This window comes from Trichosurus vulpecula, chromosome 4 (assembly GCF_011100635.1).
Source record: "Trichosurus vulpecula isolate mTriVul1 chromosome 4, mTriVul1.pri, whole genome shotgun sequence".
Taxonomy (NCBI): Eukaryota; Metazoa; Chordata; class Mammalia; order Diprotodontia; family Phalangeridae; genus Trichosurus; species Trichosurus vulpecula.
The window spans coordinates 399,859,244-399,879,127 of record NC_050576.1 but is presented as its reverse complement, the minus strand read 5'-3'; positions in this window follow the sequence as shown (position 1 = coordinate 399,879,127).

Genomic DNA, 19,884 nt, shown 5'->3' with positions numbered 1-19,884 from the left:
TTAATGCCTGACCAAGCTCTAAGTGCTCCACAGTTTCTGCTTCAGCTGCTTTCATGGCCTTTGGAAGAAATTGTTCGCATTTGCCCATTCCACTGGGGGAAGTCTTCACCTGCTTTAGGTAGACATCCTCCTAACTCACCAATGTGTCTGAGGTCCATTGGTAACCCTCAACCTGGTCTAGCTTATGTGCTAAAATGGTTCTACTGAGGTATGGCCTTGGGCATGCTACAGCTTCTTGGAACCACAGGTGAGAATTGGGTGAAGGTGGATACCAAAGGTACATGAGCAGCCCTAAGAAGGGCTCAGCAAACACTCACATAAGAGGTGCTATGCCTCCCTGAATACCCCCATACACCCCTGGAGGTCTGCTATATTTTATACTACATACTTCCTCTCAAGTGGACTAAAGAAGAGCAAAATTCCTATGTGAGACCCAAGAAGAGAGGTCATCACCCACTACAGGGGGTAGAGGGAATGGTCAGGTATAAGTGAAGGCTTTATAGAGGAGAAGGTATATCAGTTGAGCTTTAAAGAAAGGGTAGGAATTCAGTAGGTAGAGTTAAAGACAAGATGTGATAGTCACAGAAAACTGTGGACAGAGGCAGGACAATATATGGTAGGCAAAGGAGCACCGTGAAAACATGATATCACACACACACACACACACATACACACACACACACACACACACCACTACATTTCCAGAAATAAGTATGCATCAACCATGTCTCTCAGACTTCTTTTGAAACTATATAGTCCATCAATATTCTTTTCCTCCAACTTCATTATATGAGAGTGAGAGGATGAGTGACCAATTATTTTTGGATTTTTTCCTTGCACTTTTTTTCAGCATTTTTTCTTTACATGATTGAAGCACATTCTGCCAGTGCATAAACTGTCCCTGGAGATTTAGTGTGTGTCTATATGTGCAACATCAGAACCACTCCAACTGCAGCTTTGCTTCCAAGTTGTCAGCTGCAGTCCCTCCACAAAGAGAGGTGATGGGAAACTAGAAAGTGCTAATGCTTCTGATTACCACCACGAGGGGACCACAGTTGATCAGCTTGACTGAAAGCTCCATTCAGAAGAGGTCAAACAGACTTCAGCTTCAATGATTCACCTCCACAATGGAAAGTGAAGAGTAGGATGGAGGAAGTTTCTTATGCCTTCTGAGCCAGGGAAATGCATTATTTGTGGTATCTCAGGTTTGGAGGAGAGAACTAAGCCATTTCCGTGGCAGTCTTAAGCCTCTCTCTCTCTCTGTCTCTCCACCTCCCTTCTTCTCTCAGATTCAACTCTTGCTAAGAAGGAAAACAACCAAAAAAAACAGAAATCTGAATTTTAACAACAATCAAAAATCTACAAATCTGAATTTTAACAGGTTTAGAGAAAACTACAAGGACTCCTGAAAAAAAGTTGAAAACTATAATGAAAGCTTCCATAAACTGTCCCTTTCTTGAGAAAACCTGAATTACCTTCATTCCATCTCTGTACCTTTCTTGAGAAATCTGAATCACCTTCATTTCGTCTCCTACCAGAAGTGGGGTGTTGATGGCAAAAGGTTACCTTAGTATTTGTGCAGCTCTATGATTTCATCGGTCCGAGTACTCCTTCCATAATGCAGTTAACAACCCCACTCCCATTCCCACACCATTCTGCCCTCTATGGTCTATGTTTTCCCATAAATCCTACACTGGTGGCCTAGCTTGTCACCTTTGTTGACATGTGTTAGCTTTCTTATACCTATCTTGGGATTATCATGTATTTATTTATTTATTTATTTATTTATTTATTTATTTATTGTTTAATTATTTAATTATTATTTAATCATACCTACCACACACCTAACAACATCCTCTAAACTCAGACATGGACTCCCCATACAGAATAAACCAAGTTCAAGGTCCATATCCGCTCCAAACATAGTAAGTGATTAATAATAAATGCTTATCAATTTAAGTTGAATTGAATTTTTCTAAAGTGGATGCTTATACCGTCTCTTTCACATTGGCATGAATTTCACTAAAGAGGCCTCGTAATGTTCTGGAACTCTAGGTAGTTAGTACAACGAAATTTATGAATAGGAGCAATTGGAGGATCTCATCATTGTTAAGGATTTCTTCTTTTGTTTGGATTTAACACAGGACTTCCTGCACGACACTAACAAATACCTTAGCAGAAGGTTTTCTCTCTATCTCTCTATTTTACACCTCACTTGGCTGCAATACTTAGTAGTCTGTTGCACAAAATAATCTCAGTAGTTCTGTCTCATTAGTGAACAGTTATGTGCTAGATAGCCTGACAAAAATTCTTTTTTTGTTGTTGTTCAGTTGTATCTGACCCCATTGGGACCCCATTTGGGGGTTTTCCTGGCAAAGATACTAGAATAGTTTGCCATTTCCTTCTCCAGCTCATTTTACAGATGAGTAACTGAGGCAAACAGGTTTAAGTGACTTGCCCAGGGTCACACAGCTAGTAAGTGTCTGAGGCTGGATTTGACAAAAATCACTAGAGTTCATTTAAGTATTCACATTTTAGGAACTGAGGCAGTGTTCTTCGATATCTTATTGGTAAAGATTCAGTTCTTCTCACGCATCATTGATGATATTTCTTTTTTCCTGAATCTAAACTATGTCCATTAAACATTTTGAATGCCTTACTAGTTACCAGAAAATGAAAACAGCTCAACTGGATGACCAAAAGACTATAATTTAAAATGAGCATTTCTGAATTTCCTTCCACCACTTTTTAGATTTCAGGTGTGGTATCCGTATGAGGGCTCACTATTTTCCTGATAATTTTTCCCTTTCTTTGTAGTTCAGCCTTGTATAAATACAGTTTTCTCCTACACTTATCTAAAACTGTTATAGACTTCAAAAGATGGATGCCTTGGCCCAAAGTAAATATTAGCTATGTGGTTTGCTACATTTTTCCCCAGTTGTGCACTTGACCTGAACAATGTTTGCTTCAGTTGATTGAAGTCTCCAATTTTATATTACTTAATATACATTCCAGATTGCTTTCCATGCCTGAAACCTCAGCATAGAGTAGCAGTGGGTTTTCTAGCTGTATGGCTTTGCCACTTAGTAGGTCAGTAACCTTAGGTGAATGCATTAAAAAGTTGTGAGCCTCAGTTTCCTCATCTGTAAAATAGGGCTGGTAATAATAATTGTGCCACCTACCTCGCAGGGTCGTTGTGAGGAAAGCACTTTGTAAGTACTAGAAAGCACTACCTAAATGAGATAAAGTGTTAGTATAATATAATATATAGTATAATATTCATTCTTTGGAATTGTGAGGCTACCATAAATTCATTCCTTTGATAATAACGAGGCAAGTTTCCTATAATTTTAATGTTTTAGCCTTACCTAACTGTTTTCCCTGCCTCAATTCTACCTGCTCAACTATATCCTCCACTCTGCTGCCAAAGCGATGTTCCTAAAATACAAGTCTTACCATATTATTCCCCTGCTCAATAAACTCCTGCGGCTCCCTATTACCTTAAGAATTAAAAACAAACTCTGGTTAATATTTGAAGTCTTTCACAATCCAGCTCCAAATTCTTTTTCCTGTCTTGTAATAGATATTACCACACACACACACACACACACACACACACACACACACACGAGAAAACCTTGCCTTGTTGCTGTTCTTCACATTTCAGCGTCTTTCCACAGACTGCCCCCTGTGATTCAAATACATACTATCCTCATTTCTGTCTCTTAGATTCCTTCAGATCTCAGTTTAAATATCACCTCCAACATGAGACCTTTCCTGATACGAGTGTCTCCCTGTATTTATTTTGTATCTACTTAAATATGAATATAATTTCCTCCAGTTGAATGAAAACTATTTGAAGGCAAGCAGAACCTAGCAGAGTGCCTAACATATAATAGGCACTTAATAAATACTCATTAATTAATTAATTGATTGATTAGACCCAGTCCCTTTGAATCCAGAGTCTTGAGGGGCTCTGTGCTCATCTGAGAGACATGACAGAGGAAGATGGTAAGGCCTGTTGAAAGAATAGGAGTCAGCTATGTGGCTCAATGGTTAGAGCACTGGGCCTGGAGTCAGCAAGACCTGAGTCCAAATCCAGACTCAGACACTTACTAGTTGTGTGACCCTGGGCAAGTCAATGCCTTAATCCACTGGAGAAGGAAATGGCAAACCACTCCAGTATCTTTGTCAATAAAACCTCCTAGAGGGGATGGTTCACAGAGTCAAGCATGACTGAACAACAATAGAGAACACTGGCAGAGAGGGATAGACGTAGGGAATACATAGTGGCAATACAATTCACACCTTTGGCACTACTGAACCCCACTGTCCTTTCTCTTCTCCTGATGTCTTCACGCGACTCCATCCCCAGGCTTAGAATCTCTTCTGGGCAGGTGCATCAGCTTGATTCCCAAGGCCTCTTTCTGAAGCTCTATTCCCAGCTGCCAGGACTAACTCTCCAATCCATAGCTTGCTTTCTTCTCTACTTCCAAAATTGTCTTTTGCCTCAACTCTGGGCAAGTAGGCTCTGCTATATAGCAGCAAGGTTAGTATGTAGGGGGACTGGAGCAGAAGAAAGAGAAATCTACTCCTCCACCCCGCTGATATCTTGTAGGGGCTCCAGGAGAAAAGGTAAAAGTCTGTCTCTTCAAATGCTGGGTTCTTTCTCCATAGTTGGTCAAGAGGGTTATCTCCTCCTTGGGTTATCTCAAATGACTGACTCCCTAAAGAGTGTGTCCTGCTTTTTAAAGCGCCATCAGTGAAAGTCTTGGCTAGTTGCTCTCTGCTTCCATCATAGAGAGCTTTCTCGTGCTTTACAAAGTGGGGGAAAATGCAAAAACCCTTCTTTAAACTTTAATATATGAAAACTTTTTGTCCTTCTTATTGTCTTTTCTGTGATTACATCAACTGGACTGGGTGAAAATCAATTGATCCAAAGCATGCTGATCAATTCTGCATAACTTCCTACACATGTAAGACTGGAACTCTACTGTGGAGATCTTTGAATTCTGCAAACAAGATTTTATACATTCTTCAACAATGGAAAGCCAGTGGAAGACTTTTTAATAGATGGGTAACAGGATCAGAGCAATACGTTAAGCAGTTTACTCAATAACAGCATGGATAGATTGGAAAGTTAATAGACTGGAGGCAGGAAGACCTGATAAGTAATAATAGGTAAAAAGGTTCCAAACTAGGGAGGCTGCAAGTGGAAATGAAAAACAGAGATGCTATCCCTGAAGCCCCAGAAAAGAAAGTTCTCTCCAACAAAGTGTGTGGCATTGTCAGATGGTCCAACATCAGAAACTGACAGGATTGTACCAGTGGAAGTATCATCAAAGAAGAGGCGTTACTATCTACTTTTCCAATGACCCCTAAGGACCATGGGATTTTTCTATGTGGTTTATGTTTCCAACCTTCCATGTTTCATCTCCCGCATTAGAATGTGAGCTTCCTGGGAGCAGGGATGGTCTTACTTTTCTTTCTGTATCCTCAGAGTTTAGCATGGTGCTAGAGTAAGTCTTAAAAAATGATCTATTCAAACATTCAAACAGATTTGACTGGGCTTGGGATTGAATTAGCTACAGGAGGTGAAAGAATGAGAAGAATAAAAAATATTTGCAAGGTTATGAACCTGATTGACAGGGAGAAATGTACAGCCTATTCAACGGAACATCACTTATTTCTTGACGATGACATGCTGGCTTGTAGTGTTCTTTCCCTTTCTAAGTACTTACAAACTATCCCATTTATAATATATTCTAGAATTTCGCCAAGAATGGGAGTCAAGCTCACTGGCCTATAGTTGGAAGAGTCCTCACAAGGCTGCTAAGATCCCCTAAGATAATGCATCGAAAGTAATTTATACTGGCAAAGTTCCATGTAAATAGAAGATATTATAATTATCATAAGTTCTAAGGAGGGGGTGGGGATTGAGATCATGGAATTCAATTTGCCCCAACACCTGCTACCTGGCTAATATGTGAGGCACTTGCACAAGCAAATTAACACACTTACTATTATTCCCATCAATACTTTGCTGTTGTTTTCAGTCAATCAGGCATGCCTGACCCTTTGTGACCCCATAGACCATACTGTTCATGGGGTTTTCTCAGCAAAGATACTGGAATGGTTTGCCATTTCCTTCTCCGGTGGCAAAGAAGAGGTTAAGCACTTGCCCAGGGTTACACAGCTAGCAAGTGTCTGAGGCTGGATTTGAACTCAGGTTTTGCCTACTCTGGGCCCAGTGCTCTAACCACTGAGCAACCTAGCTGCCTCAATATTGAGCATACTAAGTAATTAATAAATGTGTATTTAGTAATAATAATGTGTAATAAATAATAATACATAAATATAAAATAAATAAATAATAAATGTGTGAAGGGGATTGGATAAATCATGCTAGAAGCCAGGGATACAAAAATTTAAACTTAATATTTTTAATTCAAATTGTGAGTGATCGAAGGGGCAATGGAGAGATGCATTATGGGCAGAGACATACTGCAACATATTACTGGGGATGACTTGGAATTAAGAGACATCCTGCAGGAAACATACAATTGGAAAATGAAATGGAGCCAGTCAGATAGTAAAAACAAGAGATAAATTAATGGATATAGAATTTATGAGGAGTATATAGATAAGAATAGCACTTGCTGAGAATGTTTTAATGGGTTGTGATCAGTCCTGAAAGAGGGAGTACCCACATTGATGAAATAATGGATCCACTGAAGGATGGAAGCAAACCCTTACAATGACATTACTATGACTTCAAAGCATCGCAGTGAACGAAACAACTTAAATTGTAGCCACTACTTACTCCTTGACTAATATTTTATCCTTCTATTGTTTTATGCTTTTATTCTTTTTCAACTGCTTGTACCAGCATATCAACGAGGACTTCCCATATGTAGATTTCTGAGACTTTAGATTTAGGTGTTTTTGATTTATCTAAACTAAAAAGACTCCAAATATATTGTGCATAAACCACAAATAGAATATTTCTCCAACATAAATGAAAAAACATCTGAACTGAGTTAACTGATACTCCCCCAAAAAAATTGCTTTAGTTTGAACTGAGACTAAGCATGGAAAGTTTCAGCTCAAAACGGACAATTTTCAGAACATTACAAATGAGTAAAAACGGGCAGGAGGGGGTACTAATGGAAATTGCTTCACAATCTTCACTATTAACGAATCCCCCTCTTCTCTAACAATAAACAGGTGTGCACCAAAAGGACTAGATTAATGCAGGGCAGCCCCAAACTTGATTAATATCAGTACAGCCCTAGACATAAATTTAGCTTGATTTAAATTCAATGAATAGTTCAAAGATAGAATGCAATAATATAAAAAGGAAAAGAAAGAAAGCCATCTAGAAGGGAATTGGAAGTGGAAAGTTGGGGGGGGGGGGCGGGAAGGTCCTATCTAGTCTTGTCTTACCCCACTCACTATCATATAGTCTACAATCAAGCCAATTTGGCCTCCTCATGGTCCACCAGACATATCCTCACTCTACATTCCCCAGTTCTGTGTCTTTGTTCACAATATTCCCTAGGCATGGAAAACTGTCTGCCCCAGACTAGCTCAAATGCCATTTCTTCCATGAAACCTGCCCTCATCCTATCAGCTATAAATGACCCTTTGTCCTTCTTTTCTCACTTTGTTTATGTATAAACACACACACACACACACACACACACACACACACATATGCTTCCAGCAAGAATGGACAGCAGGGAGCATTTTGGAATGAGCTTAGTATAATGGGCATGGATTTTATCTGTTTTCTCCCCAAGGATAGAAAATAGGGTGTTAGTGGACTGCTTCTCCACTTTTCAATTTGTCAGAGGAAAAAAGGGACTTGAATGTGAAGAAGAAGGAATCTCGACCTGTGTCAGGAGGTGGGAAGGTGGAAAAATTGACACATAGAAGAAAATGGATGAAGGACCACCAAGCACTTGGAGGCAACTTGCATACATGAGGATCTTTACAATTGAGAGGGAGATGGACCTTCTTTGGAGGAAGAAGACATCTGTCATCCAAGATGAATATGGTGCAGTGATTGAACAGTGATTCTGGGGTTGGAAGACCTGGGTATAGATCATATCTCTAGTGTTTATTAGCTCTGTGACCTTAAGCAAGTCACATAACTTTTCTTGGCCTCAGTTTCCTCATCTGGAAAATGTGGGGAAAGGAGTGTTGAACTAAATAGACTCCAAGATTATGATCCTACAAATGGTCACATGCATTCATATGTGTGATTTAGTGACAGAGCATGCAGTAAGGGACATAGAAAGAGATGAGTAGTGATGCTTGGTGACACTCTTCCGAGGGGTAGTGATAATAGAGAGGCCTGTCTGGTCCCAGAAATGCATCCAAAGAGTTGACAGAGAACCTCCCAACACTCGTCAAATCAAGTAACTACTACTCGTTGGTGTTGATACCCAGGAAACATTGTGGTTCTTGTTCATCCTTCATTCTTGAAGAGGACCAGTGACATCAAGAGGGTGATGTCTTGACTGGCAAGCGAATTGGATTTAAGTGAGGCGGAGCTGTGCAAAGTCATCAGCCTCGCTCTCTCCTCAATGATCCTGGTCAAAAGAACCTGAGTTCTAATCCTGCCTGAGAGACTCAGTAGCTGTGTGATCTTAAGCAAGTCACTTCATGTCTCTGGGCTTCAATTTCCTGATCTGTGAAAGGAGGAGCTTGGGCTCAACAACCTCAAATGTTCCTTCCTGCTCTTAATCTACGATATTGTGATCCTGTGAATCTACAGAGCATTAATAAAGGTTGCAAAGGTGGGTGCTGCCTACTGGAGGCAAGTGCATTAATATCCAAGAATGATGGGCTCATTGTACAACACCCTAGTCAGACCACATCTGGAACATCGTGTTTAATTCTGGGTATCATATTTTAAATAGAATGTTGAAAAGATGGAATGTGTCCAGAGGAGAGGATCTAGGGTAATGGAAGAACTAGAACTCATTCCATAAGAGGACTGGATGAAGGAACTTAGAATGTTTAGCATGGCGAAGACTTGGAAGGAACATGATTTTAAAAAATGATATTAAGTAGCATAGCCCTTAAGGTTTGCAAAACGTTTTACATTTTCCTAACTGGTGGCCTGGAGCAATCGTGATTGAACTCACAACTTTTCATCCAAAACAAACTCCCTAAAGGTGGGAACCAGGTGGACCTCAGGTGCCAATATATTGCCCCTAGGCTTAAATGAACTAGTTATTGTCATAAGGTGTTATAAGTTACAAGCTTCAATCTCTTCGTCTATGAACAGGATAATAACAGCACCTGCCAAACATGGTTGTTATAAGGATCAATTAAGATTGCCTGTGGAAAGCCCTTTGCACACCTTGAAGTGCAACATAAGTGCAAGCTACTTGTGCGTAGCGCTCTTTGAGGCAGATACCGTTATTATCACTGTTTTACTTGTATTTTTAAAGCTCACGTTTGTGCAGCACTTACTAGGTGCCAGGCACTGCACTAAGTACTTTACGATCATTTCATTTGATCCTCCCAACCATTCTGGGAGGTAGGTGTCGTCATCACTGCCATGAAACACGGCCATTAGAGGTTAACTGACTTGCCCAAGATCATAAAGCTAGCCTCTGAGACAGGATTCGAATTCAAGTTTTTCTGCCTCTAAATCTAACACTATATCACATAATAGCGCTTCTCAAGTATTTGAAGGGGCAGCTAGGTGGCACAGTGGATAGAGCGCAGGGCCTAGAGTCAGGAAGACTCATTGTCCTGAGTTCAAATCTGGCCTCTTACTAAATGTGCAAATCTAGGAATGCCACTTAATCTCTGTTTGCCTCGGCTTGTTCCACTGTACAATGGATAATAAAAGTACATACCTCACAGGATTGTTGTGAGGCTCAAATAAGAGAATATTTGTAAAAAAAACAGTACAATGACTGGCACATAGTAGGCACTATGTAAGTGAGTATTCCCTTCCCTTCCACTTTTCCCTACTTTGGAGATAACTGGTTTAGAGAAGCCAGTCTGAGGAATTCATACAAAGCCATATTTAAAAGCAAGCATGAGAGTGCTACAATACCCGAGTCTTCCAAAGCAAACAAGCAGGAATAGACGCAATTACACAGCTAACAACAAAAGGGGAAGATGTTGGGCTGGGGAAAGAGAGGAGGCCAGTGAGAAAGAATGAAAGAAGGTAATGTAAATTTTAGAATCAAAATGCTTGAGCTTGAATCTCGGCCCTGCTACTTAATGCCCTGAGAGATGGATGAAATTCACTAAATATAAGCCTTACACTTGAGCGCACACACGCGCGCACACCAGCTTCTGAAGTTCAAGATAGGGGTGACAGATGTGGTTAGATATCAATTGTCCTGAGAAGCATCTGTGGGTTTCAGTGGCCTGCAGGCTCCCTGTGCATCAGCGATGGGACATAACATCCAAAAAAGAATCTTATCTGGGCCTGAATTAAGAGAAGCAGAGCTCCCAGGAATAGGATGGTGATAATACCACTTTGTCACTATTGTATTTCATCTGGAGCATGATGTCTTTAGTTTGGGAAACCACAGTTTCAGAAGGGACTTGATAATCTGGAAAGTATCCAGAGGGCAACTGAAATGGCAAAGGGCTTTAAGTTTATAGCATATATTTCAGGAACTGGGCATGTTTATCCTGAAAAGACACATAAAACTACCTTCAAGTATCTGAAAGGCTATTGTGTTCAAGAGGAATTAAACTCATTCTGTTTGGAACAATTAGAGCTGTGCAAAAGCAGTAAGACTTTCTCGTTCCTTGGAAATCATCAAACAAATGCTCCATAAACACTCGTCAGGTATGTTACACTGAGTTTTCTTTTACATAAGTTACTGGAGTTGGACTAGATGGCCACTGTGGTCTCTTCCAGCTCTCTGATTCTGTTTAGTCACAACCTTTCTGGGCTTCGGTATCCTCGTGCGTAAAATGAAGGGTTTAGACTAAAGCCTCTTCCATTTCTCAGTCCTGAGGACCTGTTGGAAGGAAACTTTGAAGAACTATTTGAGGAAAAAGGATTTTGTGCAGTGTGGGGGTGAGGTATTTGTAGAGCCCTCCAATGGGGCAGTGGCTCAGTAATGATTAGAGCTAAAGAAATTCCTCTTTTTTGTTGGAAGTTATTCAGTCATTTTTGACTCTTTGCGACTGCATTTGGGATTTTCTTGGCAAAGATACTAGAGTGGTTTGCCATTTCCTTCTCCACATCATTTTACAGATGTGGAACTGAGGCAAATAGGGTTAAATGACTTGCCCAGGGTCATACAGCTAGGCAGTTTCCGAGGTTAGATTTGAACTCGGGAAGAGGAGTCTTCCTGACTTAGGCATTGTAAAGTTAACTGTTGAACTCAAGTGCAAGGGGGGACCTGCGATCTGTGTTTATGGCATGTGAATACTGCAGTCATCGACCCATCATTTTGGTTGTTTAATCAGAGGCTGGATGACTGACTGTCCATCAGAGATGTTATGGCAGAGATCCCTGCACGGGCGGGAAGGCTGGACTATGTAAAACATTAAAGTACCTTCCAGCGATTCCGTACTTGGCTTGAGATTATTGCTGTTCTTGTCTTACACTTCAATTCTTACCAATTGTATGGGTTTCATTCTCCACTATGTCTTTTTTCAAGAGAAAGATCCTCTCCTTATTCATCTCTGCTATAGCAAAAAGAACACTAGTTTAGGACTCAGAAGACTTGGGTTCAAATCTTTGCTCCACCATTTACTATCTGAATGACCTTGGCCAATTCCTTTTGCCTCTCAGGGCCTGCGTCCTCATCTGTTAAAAGAGAGTGTTGGACTGGATCGAGGTATTAAGTATGCAGCCTGAAGATATGGCCTACAACACTCCCAAGTCAATATTTTCACTTGTGAATTCTAAGTATGTAATTGGGAAATATTTAACAAAATAAAGAAAGAAACAAAAAAATAGGTAATATGACATTTTGAAACTAAGTCAATATGTGGGCCATAGGAGATCCTTATGTATGGTTTAGTGGCCCCTGTTTCTATTTGAGTTTGACGCCAATGAATGAGATAACCCCTAAGGCCCCCTCCCAATAAACATTATTGATCTCATGGTGCAGAAGCAGCTTGGTACAGTGAATAAAGAGCTGGCCCAGGAACACCTGGGTTCAAGTGGTGCCTCTGACATAGACTATCCGACCCTGAGTAAGTCACTTAATCTCTTGGACCGCTAGGTAATTTTGTATTTTGTATTTTATATTTCTATTGTATGTATTACCGTGTGTATTTGTCTCCATTGTGGTATCAATTCATTATGAGCAGTGATTTTTCATTTTTCATACTTGTATCTACAGTGCCTAGCACATCCCGGGTGTTCAATGAATATTTGATTAACTGATTGACCTACACAAGGACAGAAAGTTTTCACATTCAGGAGTTTCAGGCTCCAGCCTCTATCCCTTCCATATGATCCTATGTGCCCTGTGGTCTCTTCTAGCTCTGAATCCTATGAAATATTTTAAGGAATGATATATGGGCCCTAAAACTCTGAAGTACATCTTCTCAGGGCTTGTGGGGTCTGTATAGGCTATCTTGTCACATACATACTACAAAAGTGAAGTAAATAACTGGAGAAAAGAGCTGCCTTGATAATTCAAATTGAAAAAGAAAAACAAATAATCTTTTCAATTCTGCATAGTGTTCTGGGCCTGAATTCTCCGTATCATTGCCTCAATTTTTTAGTTAACTTAGTACTGCCTATTTGAAAAGGGAAGGCCTGCAAAGTGTTAGAAGCATGTAGAGAATGTGCCACAGATATAGGCTGAGTAATAACGGGTGAGGAAAATGTCTCCAAGGGACACAGAGGGCTAAGGGAGTATCCAGGATGCCTCAGAATCTGCAAATGATGCCGAATTGGAAATCAAAACAAAAGCTAAGACTTTCCAAGCCCAAACATAAGGGCCTTGAGACACACATATGGTTTCCATCTCATACTGAAAGAGCTGGATCTGAACTGAGTTTCAAAGCACATATGCAGTTTCATAAATAGAATTAGGTAGATCAGGGACGCCTTCCAACCCAGAAGTTTTAGCAATGCCCTTCTTGGAATTGAAAATTTGCCGTGCAGAAACCTTGTTTTTGTTTAGCGTGCACTCCCGCTCTTGGGACTGCATGCAATTCTGTGCCTACGTGTGCTGGGTTGACTTTCCAGGCTGCCTCATGATGTTACTGATTAATGACAATGTCCCCAAGTATAGCATATGTTATTTAAATCTTTCTATTTTGAAATGGATGGAGAGCTCAACTAAGACATCTATCCATAATTTGAAATTTTAGAATGCAACTCATCAAGTCGAACTTTCAGGTCTGCTTCTCCAAGAATGTGTATGCTCTGTCCAAAGGGATTGGCTGATGAGATGGTAGTTAAAGCTAAAGATATTTCTGTGATTGTAAAGAATGTGCCAGAATCTACAATGGGGCCTCTCTCAGACCATTCACTATTTCAGGAAAATAGCATCATTGGAACACTCTCTTCTCTAATGTCAATGGATTTGAATATTTCAAAGGAGATTTTTGAAATACAATTTTTTAGGTTAAGTAGTAGGCTATGGAGGTCGACTTTAAGACATTCAACTGTCCAACGTTTTCATGGTACATAAATTAAATCAACTGAATAACTGTTTAATCCTTCATTTTATAGAGACTATGAATACCTGGCCTTAACCTAGGGCATAGATCTTTGAGATGCCCCACCAAATTTGTTGGATTTCCTGGGGAACAACTACCCCAGTTTTAGAGTACTTTGTGGTTGCATGGTCCTAACATTTAAGCTCATGAGTTCCCACCAATATGTTTACCTTTCAATAGTGATCCAGATGACACAATAATACAACTAGCTCAAAGCAAAACTATTTACTGAAATGTAACAGGAAAATACTTTCCTCATAAACCTGGGACACACTCTCCCAGTTAGAAGGAAGAACATACATAGAATTCACAAGCAGAAAAGCTTACACATAGACAGTTTATACTGCCTTCTTCCTCCCATGTCTTTATGAGGTGTCCCCACACTGTTTACTGCAGGTGTGATCTTCAAGGCCCCCTGGACCTGCTACTGGGCAAGGCAAGTGATTCCAGTACCTGACTGTGGTCTTCACTGTCTCCAGTTTCAGGCTAAGTTGAAATGCTGGCTTAGGGTACTACTGTGCTCTTTCAGAAAGAACTAGAACCCATATCCTAAGATCAGCAGGAGTCTCAGCTCTGAGTCCTGCCGTTTCCCAAAGAGGAGTTCAACTGTAGATGCTGAAATCTCAACTCTACTCAACTTGACTCATCTCCATAGACAGAATCTCTCCACTGGACACAGCCATGTGCTTCTTCTGTAAGACACAATTGCCGATGAGAATAGAAGAAACTTCCTCATTCCTCTGCTGCCCTCTCCAAGGAGGACAATAAAGAATATGAAGAGTGAACTCTCTCCTTTGAGCTTATTCTTACTTTTTAAAAGCCAACAGGGCCTTGGCTGATCCTTCAACCAACCAGAAGTTCTCAGTGCTCCATTTGTTGCCTTTATCCAATGGCCAACCCAGCTTATAATTCCATTGATTAAGAAATTTCTTCAATTTTATCATCTAACAATGGCACATACCCTTTCACATTGTTTAGGAAACTCCATGTTCTGTGGTAGGATTGCTTAGGTAACTCCTTTATAATCTATTAACAAGTTACTTAAGAAAACTCCTAAACAACTCATTTATACTAGAGAAGGAGAAGAAAAGCTGAGGGATTATGGATTTAGAAATTTGTTTTCTATTCTTTGCAATCAATTTCTCAGTCTACAACCATTTCTAAAGTGCCTACTCTCAGCCATACATTTGGAATGATATGAAATAATTAAATAGTCCTAGGTTGCAAGGAGTCTAACTTCTCAAAGGAAACAACATGTACAATATATGAAAATATAAAATACAAGAAAATAAGTAATGGGGTAGGGTTGGGGGTGGTACTAGGAACTGGGCACATCAGGAAAGGCCTTATACAGGAGATGGCACTTGAGCTGAGCTTTGAAGAGACAGGGATTTCTAGAGGTAGAGCTGAATAGAGAGGACATCCCGGGCATTAGGATTAACCTATACAAAGACATGGAAGGGGAAATGGAATATTGGGTAAAAGGAACAACAGGTATGATATAGATATATTTGAACTGATTCTTGGGGGATATATGTGTATGTCTGTGTGTCTGTGTGTGTCTGTGTCTTTGCTGCCTGTTCACATTTGGCCTGAATTATCTAAGCTGGCTGACTACATTGCCTCAAATCACCAGATAATTACCCAATCTGCTACTCTTTGACTGTGTAAAATTTCAGCAACTATTGGTTCTGATATGGAAGAAGCTAAAATGGCTCTGGTGAATCAAGCTGGCTATTTTTTGAGGAAGAAGCATGGCCAATAGGCAATTGACTAAGTCTTCATCCATTTAGTTGACATGTACACAGCCCACAGTCATCAGAACTCTTTAAGCTAAAACAAAACTAAAGGCCTTTACTTAGTTAGCTTGCTAGTGTAATAAAATAAAAATATAATTTTAGATGAACCAAATTAATTAGAAATTTATTGGATAATTTGTGACCTATTGTCATGATTAGGAAATCTACTTTATTTCTTAGAAGAATCAAAAATGATTCTATGTGTTCCTTACTGCTTTATTTTTGTGAAGTGCATTTTTGTGAAGGATGGGTTGTATAAGTATTCACAAGTGAATTCAAAAGTTCCTTGGCCACTAATTAGCAATCCTGGGTACTAGCAGTGGGAGGGAGAGGAGAAGAGGTATTCTGCAGAGAGAACTGGCAGCTTATTACTCAGGCTTTTACAGTAAGGCCATGTATGGAGCAGTAGAATGAGCTCTGGACTTGAAGCCAAAAAACCTTCTTTCAAATCCTGACATTTATTGGCTCTTTGGTTTAGGGCCGATCATTTAACTTTTCTGAGGCCTGTTTTTTTCATTTGTAAAATGGGTTTAATATATTCATTACCTGCCTACCTTATGGGGTTGTTGTGGACATAAAACATTTTTTCTTTTCTTTTTTTGGAGGCAGTCAGGGTTAAGTGACCTAAGGTCACACAGCTAGTAAGTGTGGGGTGCCTGAAGCCAAATTTGAACTCAAGTCCTCCTGACTCCAGGTCCTGTGTTCTATTTACTGAACTGCCTAGCTGCCCGGACAGAAAACATTTTTATAACCCAGAAAGTTCTATATAGTATATTCCTATATTCTTAGTGCAATTTTAAACTACCACGGCTTTCACTGTAGTTGTCTGACACAGTTTTTCAAATTATCTCATCTGATTCTCACAGTGTTATCATACGCATTTTATAGATGAGAAAACTGAGTCTCAAAGTGGCTGAGTTGACTGACGTGCACTGAGTCAAACACATAGGTAGTAAGTGAAAGACACAGGAGGCCTAGAATGGATTCCTTCTGATTCCCAGTTCACACCATCCATCCTGCCTTCCCCAGCATTCCTTTCAGGATGACTTAGGTTGAGTATCCTGAGAGAGCTTTTTTCACAGTATTAGTGTAGATTTTGCTTCTATTTAAGCATTTGGTGAGTCAATTTGCCGTTATGAGACTGGAAGATGTGGAATTAATAAGACATTCCTGAGAGAAGAAAAAATTCTCAAGGGTAACCAGTTCTCCAGCTGATGTTCCTCTCTGCCTCTGATTGAAGTGAGAGGGTCTTGAGAAGAAAAAGAGAGAAAACGGAGTTTACTCAGTATCTCCTTTCTAAACATGACAAGTAAGTGTTGGCAATCAACACACCTAGAGGACAGATATAATAGTCCTGAGAACACTTGAGAATTCGTCCGCCAAAGACACAGTTACTGAACACATGTAATAGTTCAGGAAGCTTCTTCTTGACATTGAAAGTCAAAACAAACCTACCCCCTTTGACTTCCTCAGAGTCGGCAGACGGAAAGGTCTCCTTTCTGTCTGTGAAGAAGAAAACAGAAAAGTCAGATTGGAAGGTTGGCATTTAGTTAGTCAAAATCTCTAGTTCTTTTGATGGAAGTCTATAGTGAAGTTGTTTGAAATGAAGTGCATTCTCACAGATCCCAGTGTTAGCTTGAGGCTTTCTTCTGTGTAAGGGATGCAGGATTGGCTAGGAGGTACACAGAGAGCTACCACGAATAGCAATCTTCAGGTGCACATCGGGGACCGGATGGGATTGCTTTCCAGTAACAATAGAGGCTTTTGACTTCTAGCCCAGCTGGGATTCTTTATTTGAAATGCAAAAAGAAGGGCTCTAGTAGGGAACAAGGTCATCACATAGATCAGAGAATCTTGCACTAGCAATAACAATGAGTAAAACTCAACTACTAGAGTTAATATTGTACTAAGTTTGCTAAAGCTCGGTGGAAAGTGATGAGTTCCAGAGAGCTAAATGACATCAGGGATAAAGAGTTGCACTTAAAGTCAGAAAGATCTAAGTTCAAAGCTTTCCTCCAAACATTTACTGTCTGGGAGACCCTGGACAAGTCACGAGGTTTATTGACCTCAGTTTCCTCATCTGTAAAATCAAGAGGAATGAACTTAAGAACCTCCCAGGTCTGTTTCAGCCCTAAATCTATTATCCTATGAGTTTGAGGAGAAAGGGCTGATTATCCCTTAATCAAAATTTTAATGATGTTTCGCACTCAGAATAATCTGCTACTTATATCACCTTCCACTATAGGGAAAGAGCTGATCTTTGGCATGCCCTAATCTTTAGGCTGATTCATTAAGTAGCAAGTTGTCCAACATTGGTAGTTTTCAAACAGAGGCAGGGTGATCATTCATCAAATCATTTGTGCACAGGTAAAGGTTAGATTATACAGTCTTTACAATCTCTTCCAAGTTCAAGTGCCTATGATTCTCTGATATTTTCAATACTTCTATGGATCCATTGTGGATGAGATCATGGATATGTATGGTGATTCCTCCCATCAGTATAAATGATAATTCTCCCAGGACTTCTCATGTTATGCAATTCTTATCCAAGGCTTTCCATAAATCTTCCACAGAACATCTACCCAATGCACCAGAAGCCTTCATCTAGTTCTTGTTGTATTTCAAGGCCGCCAGCATAGTATTCAAGTTATTCACCCCTCACTCTCACCAAATGACCAATCCATTCCTTTTTCCATCTATACTTGTCCTTCATTACATCTTATGTGCTACTTCTTGTTCATAAGTCATTGTCGATGATGTGCCTTTTTATGTTAAGGCATTTATAACTACTATACACCTTTCCAATGTACCTACTATATTGATTCTTTTGAGTTCATTGTATTCCATGATACATAGCTGTGTACCATCACCAAATAAAAAAACACCGGTATTACAACCATGGGTTTTTTGTAGCAGTGAGAAAGTATTTTTCCAAACAACTTTTCAAAAACAATCCAGCCTGTTTTCCTCCCTGTAGTCAACTCTGGGCTCAGCTCATTGTCCATCTGCCATACCTAACCAAGATATAATGACAGAAAACTCAATGAGCTGCTCATCCAACAGTATACTTATAGTCTAGAAAATACATGACCCATGAAATAATTTCTATGATTAACCAGTATTACTAATGTCCAAAGGAGATGTAGCAGAATATTTGGTGCTTTTTGAGTTTCAGAGACCTGATCTTACAAATTCTTACCTTTTTTTAAACTTGTTAATTACTCTGAGATTTATCTCCCCCTCTCTACTTGCATAAACTTCAACCCTGAGAACCTATTCTTCAGTGAAGATCTCTGACTCGAGCATAGGAGAGACAAAGGATTTCCTCAAATAATATTCCAGACGGTTGTCTGATTTGAGTCCATCAGTAGAGTGTTATGCTATTACTAATGGAAACCAGCCCTGAAGATTCCATGAAATTTTTTGAAACCCAGTACCAGGAAGGGCAGCATATGGATTCAGCACTGCACTCCCTCATTTCCTAACTTGCAGAAGTGACTATGTCATTCTGAACTGTTTCTGAATAGCATATCAAATAGACAAGCAATAGCTTAAAGGTGTTCTCAGGAAGCCGTCTCTCCCAAATGCTGCTCTGAAATACTGTCTGCCAGTGTATTTATACAGCATCCATCACCACATTACTTAGTCTCTTTGAAAAGGGAGCCATTTTAGAAAAGCAACACAAATGATTGAAGGAGAAAGAGAGTCCCTCATTCCTCCTAATTCCAAAATGCCCTAAGATCAGCAGACCTTTAAAGTCATTAGTCATTCAGCATATCAAAGTGACAACAATGAACATAATTTTGAATCTCTTCATGTAAAAAAAACCTAATATAAAGTACATGTTCACAAATGGCATAAAATCAAGATTATACCACGATCAGTGCATTGATTTTAGCCATCTTCAGAATCAATGCACATCAACACAGACAGATCAATGGTGTGGTGGTGTGCCTTGATGGCCAAAATAAGCATATCCTCTGTTCCACGGTCATTTTGTTTCAGGCACGCAAACAAGGCTTGAGAAAGTTTATCTATAGCAATAGTCAGGGAGAATCATAACATCAGGTCAACTCTGTTATTCCTTCCTTTTTCTTTGACATAGGGAATAACAAAGTGAGGTGGGGAAGGCAGGAGTACCTCAAAGTTACTTTCTTAAACAAGAACCAATTTGTTCTGACTGAAGACAAATTTCATCAGTGATAATGGCATCTTATAATCTGATATATTAATGTCATTGGCCCCTTTTACTATCTATTCACAGCTAGACACTGACTAAGATCCCCTTCTAAAGGATCTCTATTCCTCCACAGCACTATGTGCACAAGACAGCTCCCTGGGCCCAAAACCAAGTAAGTAAATTCCAAGGGTTTCCCATAGACTTACATAAATGAACAATTGAAACAGA